The sequence below is a fragment of the Pezoporus flaviventris genome, unplaced genomic scaffold, assembly GCF_033815535.1.
Source record: "Pezoporus flaviventris isolate CSIRO_AGI_PZ_B2104156 unplaced genomic scaffold, CSIRO_AGI_Pfla_v1 ptg000036l, whole genome shotgun sequence".
NCBI classification, from domain to species: Eukaryota; Metazoa; Chordata; class Aves; order Psittaciformes; family Psittacidae; genus Pezoporus; species Pezoporus flaviventris.
The window spans coordinates 34,668,217-34,681,119 of NW_026892584.1; the positions used below are offsets into that span (position 1 = coordinate 34,668,217).

The following is a 12,903-nucleotide window of genomic DNA, read 5'->3' on the forward strand; positions in this document are numbered from 1 at the left end:
ACAGGTAGCATTTATATAACACCTGATGCCAAGAAATCTTTTTATGTTATACAGTTCAAATATTTTAGCCATTTTAAAGATGGATATTTTAGTGGCTGCACAAGAGCACATACAGCAGAAAAATATACTAATATCACAACGTTCTCACAAGCAAACTTCTGATACTTTCAGAAACCATCAGAAGCCCCAAAACTAGCTACACAAGTAGCTTTAGCTTCAGTAGTTACTTTCAGTAATATCTACATTTAGATTCTATGTAAGTGCAGCAAGAACTAAATACTCACAAACTTTGAGACATGTCCTCAATAAAGATATGGAAATCCATTTCAAATGAAACAGAAAATATAATTTCTCAATGATAACAGCAATCAGTTAAGGAAGGAAAGGCTTAGTCAGAAAACCGCTCTAGTAGTTAGGGTACAATTAAGTTGAAGCTTTGTTTACATTCTCCCCTTGGCAAGCAAAGGAAGTTATGTCTTCCAGATTCCCTGCAACAAGCTCTCTCCATATTTCTAAAGCATTTATTTTTCATCCTGTTACATGAACACGCAAGTTTTACAGAACAGTCAAAGCAGCATCACACATGTCAACATGACATGTTGTTCCTAAAAACTAGAGGTACCAATCATTTACGTATTTAATTCAGAATACCTACATATACCTCATGTACACAGAGACTGGACAGTTATGAGAGCTTGTGAGGTGTTTTTTTATTTAACTATTTGCTAAAGCAATCTGCTCTTTGAGAAGACTGATTAAATCCCTTAACTCTTCCTCTCCTTCCACAAGATAATGAAGCTTTTCAGCTGCCCCAGAACATAAATTAATCCAACCAAACACAATTTTCCAAAGAAGTATTACAAGGAAAGCAAACATCCCTTGGATTGTACTAATCAGATAAGATACTCCATTAAAACAAACCCACTGATCTTTATCTCATTTTAGACCAAGTTTTGGTTGTCTTTCTCTCGTCTCCCACTGTCCTTGATATCACCACTCTTCAAAGCAAGGGTGAAATGAAAAAAGGGAAGCCTTTGTCAGTGTGTGCTATACTTAAACTTTCTTTTATTCTTCCATTATTTAAGACGTTCACCAATAAATCATAGAATCGTAGAATAGTTAGGGTTAGAAAGGACCTCAAGATCATCCAGTACCAACCCCCCTGCCATGGGCAGGGACACCTCACACTAAACCATGTCACTCAAGGCTCTGTCCAACCTCACTTTGAACACCGCCAAGAGATGAAGCATTCACAACTTCCATGGGCAACCCATTCCACTGCCTCACCATCCTTACAGTAAAGAACTTCTTCCTTACATCCAATCTAAACTTCCTCTGTTGAAGTTCTAACCCATTACCCCTTGTCCTATCACTACAGCCTCTAGCGAAGAGTCCATCCCTGGCACCCTTGCAGGCCCCCTTCAGATACTATGAGGTCTCCACGCAGCCTTCTCTTCCCCAGGCTGAACAGCCCCAACTTCCTCAGCCCGTCTTCATACAGGAGGTGCTCCAGTCCCATGATCATCCTCGTGACCCTCCTCTGGACTTGTTCCAACAGTTTCATGTCCTTTTTATGTTGAGGACACCAGAACTGCACACAATACTCCAAATGAGGTCTCAAAAGAGTAGAGTAGAGTAGAGGGGCAGGATCACCTCATTCAACCTGCTGGTCACGCTCCTTTTGATGCGGCCCAGGATACAGTTGGCTTTCTGGGCTGGAAGCGCACACTGCCAGCTCACGTTTGTTTTCTCATCAAGCAGCACCCCCAAGTCCTTCTCCACAGGGCTGCTCTGAATCTCTTCTCTGCCCAGCCTGTAGCTGTGCCTGGGATTCCTCTGACCCAGGTGTAGGACCTTGCATTTGGCATGGTTAAACTTCGTAAGGTTGGCATCAGCCCACCTCACAAGTGTGTCAAGGTCCCTCTGGATAGCATTCCTTCCCTCCAGGGTATCAACCGAACCACACAGCTTGGTGTCATCAGCAAACTTGCTGAGTGCGCACTCAATCCCACTGTGCATGTCAGCAACGAAGATGTTAAACAAGACTCGTCCCAACACCAATCCCTGAGGGACACCACTCATCAATGGTCTCCAGACAGACACTGAACCACTGACCACAACTCTTTCCATACGGCCATCCAGGCAGCTCTTTATCCACCAAGTGGTCCACCTATCAAATTGACGTCTCTCCAATTTAGAGACAAGGATGTCGTGTGGGACAGTGTCGAATGCTTTGCACAAGTCCAGGTAGATGACATCAACTGCTCTACCCCTGTCCATCAGTTCCATAGCCCCATCATAGAAGGCCACCAAATTGGTCAGGCAGGATTTTCCCTTAGTGAAGCCATGCTGGCCGTCACAAACCACCTTGTTGTTTTTCATATGCCTTAGCATGCCTTCCAGGAGAATCTGCTCCAAGATTTTGCCAGGCACAGAGGGGAGACTGACTGGTCTGTAATTTCCTGGGTCATCCATTTTCCCCTTCTTGAAAATGGGGGTTATTTTTCCCTTTTTCCAGTCATCGGGAACTTCACCTGACTGCTACAATTTTTCAAATATGATGGACAGTGGCTTAGCAACTTCATTTGCCAGCTCCTTCAGGACCCGCGGATGGATCTCATCAGGACCCATGGACTTGTGTGCATTCAGGTTTTTAAGATGGTCTCGAACCAGTTCCTCTCCTACAGTGGGCACAAGGTCTTCATTCTCACAGTCCCTGTCTCTACCTTCCAAGACTTGGGTGGTTTGGTCAGAGCATTTGCCAGTGAAGGCCAAGGCAAAGAAGTCGTTAAGTACTTCAGCCTTCTCCAAATTAAGGGTAGCCAGTTCTTCTGATAGCTTCCGGAGAGGGCCCATGTTGTCCCTAGTCTGTTTTTTATTTGCTATGTACCTATAGAATCCCTTCCTGTTATCATTAACATCCCTAGCCCAGTTTAATTCTAACTGGGCCTTAGCTTTCCTAACCGGGTCCCTAGCTTCCCAAACAACATCCCCATATTCTTCCCAGGCTGCCTGGTCTTTCTTCCACCTTTTATAAGTCTCTGTTTTCCTTTGAACTTTCCTCAGCAGATCCTTATCCATCCAAGGAGGTCTCCTGGCCCTCCTGCTGCACTTCCTTCTAGTTGGGATGCAACACTCCTGAGCTTGTAGTAGGTGATCCTTGAGTATCATCCAACAGTCTTGGGCCCCCCTGCCCTCTAGGGCTGTATCCCATGGAACCTTCTGAAGCAGGTTCCTGAAGAGGCCAAAGTCTGCTCTCTTGAAGTCCAGGGCAGTGAGCTTGCTGCATGCTCTTCTCACTGTCCTGAGGATCTCGAATTTGACCAACTCATGGTTGCTGCATCCAAGGCTGCCCTGAAGCGTCACATTTCCAAACAGCTCTCCCCTGTTGGTGAGCACAAGGTCAAGCATGGCACCTCTCCTGGGCCGCTCCTCTATTACTTGCACAAGGAAGCTGTCTTCCACACAATCGAGAAACGCCCTGGATTGCTTGTGCCGGGTCATACTGACCCTGCAACATGTATCAGGGTGGTTGAAGTCTCCCATGAGAACAAGGGCCTGTGAGTGGGAGGCTGTTCCTATCTCTCTGTAGAGTGCTTCTCATCCACAGATTTCTCTTGGTCAGGCAGTCTGTAATAGATCCCCACAATAATGTCCCTTATAGCTGTTCTCCCTTTAACCCTGACCCACAAACTCTCTGTTGACTGCTCACCCGTCCCCAGACAGAGTTCCATACTCTCCAGCCTATTCCTAACATAAAGGGCAACTCCCCCTCCCCGCCTGCCAGGCCTGTCTTTTCTAAAGAGCCTATAACCTTCCATTCCAACACTCCAGTCACAGGAGCCATCCCACCATGTTTCTGTGATGCCTATTACATCATACCCCCGTAGACTTGCACACAATTCTAATGGGGTAAAAAAAGTTGACACTGCCACCAAAAAGGCAATCTCAATTCCCTTTCCACCCAGATGATAATTTCCATTCAATTCTGTGTTCTCTACTTGCACATTCATATTCAAATAACAGGAACAGTTTTAACTGGATTAATTTTCAGATTAATAAACGCAAAAGGCTCATTTTAACTTCAAGGAAACACATTGATCTTGTACATGTGGGAAAAAAATAAAAAATGGCAAGTTCCATTTCCTTCCAAATTTAAACCAAGGATAAAACTGGTTCACTAAATGTTTAAATAAGCACTCTCATTACTGAAAATCACTAGTCCTTAACACAATTCAGCCTTGATGCAGGTAAAACACAGTCACGAAATGAGATGTTTTCTAATTTAATGCTCCAGAATAGTTAAGTTGGTAGCTAAAAGCAGAATAAGTGGAGAAGGGAAAGAGAAATGTGTGCATATCCCTAAAATGGTGGTGGGGAAATACCCAGATTAGTACAAATCTGTTAATCCAAACTAGCAAATTTTAAGCCAATAATTAACTAAGAAACTATTCAGTAACAAAATTACTTTAGATATTCTCTGCAGAGAAACTCAGATGATTTTCCTTAAAATGGAAAAGCCCTAAGTAGCAAGGGCAGATCTTTTGGAAAGTTTGCTTTAGGACTGTACTTCTGAGTCTTCAGATAGTAAGTGTCCAGATTACAGCACCAAAGATCTTGGTTAAATGCAGCTACAGACAAGCAGCTTTGATTCAGTGCAGAAATATATAAAAATCAGTTTACCAGGGGTTATTAAGTCTTCAGGCTTGTGTCTAGAACTACAAAGCACTATCAGAGAGGGAATAATCTTAACACTATGACACCTTACTATGCTAGAAGGATATTTTGGTATTTCAAGTCCAAATGCACATTTCCAGAAGTGTTTAATAAAGGATTAAATCTTACAGAGATTTTAAGGGCCAATTAAGAAGCGGGAGATACATTCTGACCCAAATAATACAATTTTAAAAAAGACAGAAAATGTTTCTCTTAAATACTATCTTTGGCTATACAAAAAAAAAAAAAAAAATCAGCTGAGTTAGGATTTGAGAATCTAAGGCAGTAAACACATTCTTATCCAAAATTTAGATAAGCTAAATCCCCATATCAGCCATGAAGATAAACTGCAGAGGAGATGGAGATAATTTAGTACATTGGGAGAAAGGGGGGACTCACAATGACACTGGCAACTCCTCATGCTGTTACAGACACTGCTTTGTAAGAATTACAGTGCTTACATCCAGCTCACCAGTAACAACTGTTGTCTCTCAGGAGCTGAAGAGTATTGACACATCTTAGATTCTTCCTCATTCAGTACTGAGGCCATCACTACACTGCATAATACAAAATTTCCTGCCTCAAATGTGTATTTTAACTCAGCATTCTTCCACCATGCTAGTGTCTGAAGTACAATAAACAACCTACTTCAAAAACTTCCTTGAAGTACCTCACTACAGACTGTCAAAGGTATCCTCAATTTAAAAATGTCAGTATAAGCAATTCCACTGCATTACAGTGAGCTATAGTCACTACTAGAATGACTTTAATAGGATCATAAGTTCATGGATTCCTTTAATGTTATCTTCTCTGACCACATTCTAGTATTTCATTTCACCTCTTAAGACATTTAAAATCCAGATGCCCATTACAGGATGAGCCACAGCAGAGGACATCAGTCTTTAATATACTCCCATGTTTGATTAGTCTGTGGGTTGTTTTTTTTTTAATAGGTAATACAAAATTCCACTGTGTTTATGCATACATTCCTTCCTTCTCCAAGACGAACTCTTCTGGTCACTCAGTCAAATACCACAAGCAGCTTCAGAGGTTGTTAACCTTCATGTATTTTAAGAAATAGACATCCAAGTATATGAAAGAAAACCTCTAAATGCCTCCACTTACACAAAGTACTTAAGCACAACCTCATCTTAAACACTACAGAACTTTCATGTATGAGCACCATCACAACCACAGCAACAGAAAAGCTTCAAACAGGACTTGCATCTTCCTAGATGAAGTCAAAGATCACCAAATCCACAGCAACCCTCATTCCTCAGTTCTAATGGTCAAGGAACCATTCCCCCCACACACACACCTTTACATCAAGCATCATCATGAGAACAAAGCTAAAGCAGATCAAAAGAGCTTGAAGAGTAAGGGAGCACAGGTCCAGAAAATAATGCCTCATTGCATTCTGACTGGATTTTTTATTTCAGAGTTTTTCAGTCAGCTCTCAAGCAGCATTTCAAATATTGGGGTGAGGAGAAAGAACATGAAAAGGAACTTTCGCCACTCACACTGATTATTTTTAAAGCAATGAGAATAAGCTGCCCATCACAGAAGTGGTTTACAGACTTCATTGTAAGTACAGAGATTTGGGGTAGCAGACAATGATAAGCAAAGCAGCAGTCCAATTTCTCACTAATGCAATGTTACCTACTTGGTCACTAAAAAAAAAAAAAAAAAGAAAACTTTAATTTGCATATAAATAGGCATAATTTTACTGAATTTTGATGCCTTCACAAGACCTTGGTATTCTTGCTTTTTGTATTCCACACCTTGATTTAAATCTCAATTCTGGACTGTAAGAAAGAACAGTGTTCTCTGACCTGAACTACAGTCTAAAACACACATGCAAACACCCAGATGCATTTTGCACCTCTAATTATCACACAGAGCTTCTGCAAGTACTAGGTGACAAAATAACATGCATAACTAAAAAACCAAGCAACAGTAGTTTATTACACTGCTGTTTCAACCAACTGGTTTGAGTTTAGCCATTGTTACCATCAGCAGAAGTGTCAAACAGCAACAGCTTAATAGTTGTCCTGAAACAGAGTTAACAGATCTTGGACACAGCTTCCAAATTAGAGGAATCTTGCATACCATTAACTAGCTTAGTCTACCTTTAAAGCACTTCCCACTAGATAACACTGAAGATTTGAAGTTGTTAAGAATGCCAGAAAAGATTCTTCTTAAAAGCTGCAAGTTAGCATACTGACATAATCCTGTATCAAAGAGGACAGATTAGAAATAAAAAGGACAGATTAGAAATAAAAAGGCTCTTTAAGAAGATGGGAATAGCAGTAACAATAGCAATAGAAAGATATTCTTTAAGAGAGATTTAAAAAATTACATTCTACTCTTTACAGTTTACTATGGTGAACAGGAAACAGGATATGACAAGTAAGAACACCAGAGGGACAGAAAAAAAAATCTAATCTTTCTAATACAGGAAGAATTGAACATAAAATGGAGTTTCAGTGTCATACAGAACATACATAACCATTGAATTCAGACAAGATTTGAGAACAAAGATCCAATAGTATTTACAGAATGATCAGACATTTACACAGCTAACAGCTAGCAACAGAATTTCAATTTTGAAAAATAAAGCAAGATCTCTGGAAGACACTTTTGAAACTTAGAAACTGACCTAGGAAGGTGCTACCCTCACGTGTTGTACCCCCACACCTTACTGAATGTTGCTCGTTCTTAACCAGTATGGACTGCTGTTAAATTTATTTTGCATGCTGTATTACTCTGGTAATTGATATTTTTCACCTAGAGAAATGTTTTAAACCCACTGATGACTGAAAATTCCCAAAAGGCTGAACACACACTGAAGCCCACCAGTTGTTAAAGTATACATTCGGTAATGTTAGGTGTAACCTTGCACAACATACCCAATGGAGCAATTAAATTGGATTTAAATTTAACTAAGTATATAGTTGCAGATGTATTTCAATCTAATACACTTCAGGCAACACAGTCCCAACCCCCAGATCCCCTTTACCGATCTGACCCTGCTTCTACACTGTGCCAGCAAACAAACTTTCCACAGCAGTGTGACAACCAAGATCAGGGACCTGATATGAAGTTATTTTGTGTTGTAGTTGTTTACTTTTCAGACAATTTTCTGCAATACTTCAGACTGAAGCCATGTAAATGGCTCTACCAACACAGCTGAGGGGACCGTGAAGGAAAGAGCAGCTACGGAATACAATTATTTAAGCCAATTTTGACACTAAGCATATACGAAGAACCTCATGGGCACCCTTATAAAGGAAAGAAGTGATTTGCCATAGTGCCAAGGACAAAGAAATTAGATACTTCAGATCCCCTCCAGTTTTAGATGAACCTCTGACATGATCTGATCTCTTTGCTTGAACACTGGAAATCAAAACACCACAGTCAAGAGACTAAGATGAAAGCAAAATGCTAAAACTTCACAGAACTTCAGACAGTGAGGTATGGTACATGTTGCATATGCCATCATTGACATTCAACTCCTTCCTATTCATTTTTCCTCTTGCTCATTTCTACTCTCCCTAACACACAATTTTCATTGTTTCTACATAAATCACACAAGGATTTGAGATCTCCTAGCATCCACTCATTATATAGAAGGCATCATTATAACAGGCATACTTTTGGGAGACATGCAAAACAGACTGGATAGGCACAAAATGCAAGACTAGCATCAAATTTTCATCTGCATTCCCTTCTTGTTATAGCTCAGGCATACTGGTAAGCCAACATAACAAAGACCATTCTAAAAATCCATAATAGCTTCTGTCCAAAGACAGAAGAATATGGCTTGTCAATATATCTTTAAAAGAACCTGGGTAACAAAACAGATCAATAACTACATGACTCATCACCTAACACTCACATCTGAACTAGGATTCCCAGTCTTCACTGCATGCACAATAGTTTGTGCACCAGGTTTCCAGACTTGTGTGAAAAAGAAATGGTACAAGCCATTGATCCAGTAACAGGAATCAAAATTCATGTAAATATGTTCAGAAAACAACAAAAGAAAATGTAGAGTCTGAAATTCAGGTGTTTATATCAAGATGTGCTACAAGAATGGTCAGATTCTCATCAGTATTATTAAGAATATAGTTATTTCTTCTTAAAAGCAATCTCACATTTTATTTATAGATCTTTTGTTTGATTAATGGGAACTACTTGCAGTCCATAACAGATGTCCATAGGATGTTTTGTTTCCTCTTACTTTTTCCTCTTTGGAAGGCAGCCAGCCACGATTATCTTGGTTGTCACTGCACAGCCAGACATCAAAATACACTCCCCTTTTCTTGCATGTGGTCTACTATATCAACACCAAACTACCATCAGGTAGCATGAGGGGCAGGCCTAATGTTACACCGCCTCCTATGGACACAGGCAGGACCACAAGACACCATAACACTAACGCAGCCTGCAAAGCAGGACACATTGTCCAAGCCTAGCATTCACACCCTATAAGCCTCTAGGTCAACTGTCATCAGTGAGAGCTGTAAACCTGACATCATATGCGCAGCAACTTGAAAGGCCACTTTCAAAATGAAGACCTGATATTTTGTTAGTCTATTCATCAAGCTCTGACAGCCCCACTGAATTAAATTCAAAGAGCTGGCTACAAAGACAACATATTCTACTATAATTTAACAATATGTGACATTCACAACACAAAGTTCTGAGCTTCTCAGAAAAGCCTGCAAACAAAGGGAAAAAAAAAAATTAAGTCACCACGACAAGCCCATGCAAGTCTTCCAATGGAGCTTATAAATATAATTCTATTATTTCATGTATGACTCTTTGCAAATCACTCAATGCCAGCTATAAGCATTACACCACTACTCTATGACTCAGCAAGAGAATCTGGACACACAAAGAAAATTCAGGTACTAAAGTAAGTGGCAAAGATTGTTAAAAAGCCAGCAATTACAACAATGCCACAGAAAGCGATCCAAGATGACTTGTGTCTGTGTTCCTTGTATGTTTAAACATACAAAATTAGATTAGAATGTCAAACCCATTTATATACTGGCTAGAGTTTGAAAGCAACTAAAACAATGCTTAGCACAGCTGCGCCAGAATACAAAGGATTCAATAGCTTTTTTTTCCATCTCCAATGAACAAAAACAAACACTGGCTGTACATTCTACACAAAATACTGAACTCTGTTTGCAAGATTACTTGTATGCAGTCTAACTATGTCAGCCAGCTAAATCTGAATAAAAAAGAAAGCGAACTGCAGCTTCATGTTGTAACTAAAGATACAAGCTTTAGTCCCCAAGACAGTCATTGCACGTTTACATGTAAGCATGAACAGATAGTAATGTTTACACATTATTTGATACAGCAAAGTAGCAAGTTCTTTAATGGCAAAATTATGCTTTGGTCCATCAACTAGGACTAGAATTAAATTATTCCACCAAGGAAGAAAACATCACAAGCCATGACTTACCAATACATTACCTTCATTCAGATGTTCTGCAAATTAAGTACTCAGACCTTGCCTTTCAAACATGGTCCACAGCATCTGTTCATTACTAAAAGACACTTGCTCAAAAAATAATCTCTATAGAATTAATTCTGTTCTGGTGGCAGCAGACTGTTAGTCAACAAAGTGAGGAAGGGAGAAAGGAAGAAGAAATATTTCTGTTGATTTCTTCAGAAAAAGGTTTAAATAAAGAAGAATCTAACCTCACTGGATCTGAAAAGGAATTACTCTCCCTTCACCTCCCCATTTAAAGCAGCATGTTAATACAGAACTAGGATGAAAGCTGTCCACGATATATATATTTGAAATGATAAAGGAGACTATTAGAATACTGCTCCTTTTTCCCCAATATCCTTAAGACAAAAAGGGTAAAGCTTTAACTCATCAAGCTTCAAATGCCTCAAAAAAGATATGAAAATAAAAATTTTTTATCCGAGTTTCTGATTTTATTTTCTCCATTTCTAAATGAAAACAGAGCATGCAGTATGTGGTAAAACCTGAGGTGACCACATGCCGACAGTATATCTGCCAAACACTTTAAATTTGCGTGTTACATTACACTGGTTTGGAGCAAAGTCTCAAGCAAAGCTATATTCCCTAAGCTAAATTCTCACACAAATAAAGTATCATTGTATCAACAGGTGTTTTATTACCTTACTATCATATTTTATGTTAGCACTTGAAATGTGTATCATCTTTCATCCAACGGCCTTAAATGGGATGGCAGGGCAGAGCAAGTAGAAACACGAACCAAGAGCAAAGCACCATCCCACCGGCAGCAGGAATATTATAGAGGCACAAACATACTCATCACTTACAAAGCTCTCCAAGTTTTCCTCCAGGAACACCACAGTAACACCTGTACGAAGATGAGCAGGACGCAACCTCACACATTCCAGGGAGGCAGCAATCGCAAAGCCGCAGCACCTCCGAGGGACGGGCTGAACGGCCGGGCACACAAGCGGGACCCCACAGCCCACGGTGAGCGACCGCGGCCGCTCTCGCACAGCCGAATATGGGAGGAGCACCGCAGCACTGGCAACACAAATCCTGCACCAGATCCTGCGTGAGGCGACCCCAACAAAACCCCGAGGGCTCCGCGGGGAGCGGCGCCGAGGCCACAGTGGAAGGTGCGTCCAGGCAGGACCCGACAGCTAGAAGCGGCCGAGGCGAAAACCACTGTCAGTGCTCAAGGCCCGCGAGAACCTTGAAAGCCGGGCCCGAGCCCCCGGGAGCAGCAGGAGGGGAAGGGCCGCTCCCCTCGGCGGGAGGCCTTGCGGGGCGGTGGGGGCCTGCACCTTAGTCCTGCTGCAGCGACTCAGCTACCGGGTACGAGCTATGGGGCTGGGGCAGGAGGAGTCAGCCGCAGCCGGCACGGAGCACTGCCAGCCCGGCGGGCGCGCACCCAGCCCCTGCCCAGGGCACCCCGCCACTGACGGTCTCGCCCGCTCCTCTCTGCCATCATGACAAGGAGCCCGGCCCGCCCTACCAGCCCACGCTGACCGCGCAGCTCCCCGCAGCGCCTCACCTCCGGCAGCCACTCGCCGCCGCCATACCGCCGGCTCAGCACCACTCGCTCCTTTCCAATCTTAGTCCCTCTTCGGCCGCCGCCATTTTGATCGCGAGCCCCAACCTCGGTCTGGCAGGAGTAGCGGGCACCGCGCTTGCGCAGGACTGCTGCTGCTGCCGGGACACGTGGTGTGTGGGGGCGGGGCGGGGCGGGGCGGGGGCGGGCTGCGCCTGAGGGGCGCTACCCCCCATGTGGGGATGCGCAGGGCCTCGGTTAGCGGAGGGAGGTGGCTCTGAAGGAGATAGGTGCCCTCGCTTGTCGCGGCTAAGGCGTGCGAGGGCACCCGTGCCGCAACGGAGCACACGCCGAGGGCTGAGGAGGCTCGGCCAAGCCACCAGCAGGCGTTACTCTGGGAGCATTCACGGTTTCCAGTCATCCCGTGTCGTGGGGGGGCTCGCCCTGCAACCTGCAAGATGGATGGTGGGCCAGTGCCGATGGCCTAGGCGAGCTTGGCGAGGCGCCCACCCGCAGGCCTGGCCTCAGGGAGAGCTGAGGCCGGACCAGGTGTACCCTGCCGCCGGCCCCCGTGCCACACGCGTGTATTCTGGTTGCTTTGTGTGATGTGTCTCACAAGCTTGTTACACCCAGGTACTGAGGTGTCTGCAAGGCAAGCTGTTTGTCAGCACGGGTTCTTTGTCTCTGAGACTTCCCTAAGCTGCTTACGTTAAGCATTTATTCAGCTGCTTGCTTTTCCAAACTGCTGTGAGCTTGTTAACAGACAGTCAGGGTCCAGCATTAAGTGTTCATGCTGGGAATATATACTGTTCACCTGGAAATAAACTCCACTGCCTTCCCCATGTCCAACAACCTCTCTCAGTATCAGAAATTACTGTTTCATACATCTAGATGGACAGAGGTGCCAGCAGTAAAAATGCTTGTAGCTTTTCCCACCATTGCTGGTACCATTCCTGCTATATTTTCTCCAAAGAAAGGTGCCTGTGGATACAGTTAGGATCAGAATATAACAGCCATTCAGTCTATAAGCTTGCTGTTTTCTAAATCGGAGAAAGTGGCTAAAAATGCATGTCAACATTTCATTAGAAAAATAAAACTACTTATATAAACCTACTTGTGCTGTGTGACAGAACTAAGCACCATGTGT

The 12,903-nt window shown here is 42.9% G+C and overlaps 1 protein-coding gene across 5 annotated transcripts in view; it reads right to left on the reverse strand.

The window, feature by feature from the left end:
* BTBD7 (BTB domain containing 7) overlaps positions 1-11,878 on the reverse strand; it is a 56,880-nt gene extending 45,002 nt beyond the window's left edge. For 2 of the 5 annotated variants that reach the window (XM_061463850.1, XM_061463847.1), the window contains exon 1: positions 662-683. The gene's annotated coding sequence lies outside the window, so the exon portion shown is untranslated. Of the gene's footprint in view, positions 1-661; positions 691-11,759 lie in introns of those variants that run through there. The other 3 variants (XM_061463848.1, XM_061463849.1, XM_061463852.1) reach the window with 3 other exon arrangements.
* Between the last annotated feature and the right edge of the window lie 1,025 nt (positions 11,879-12,903).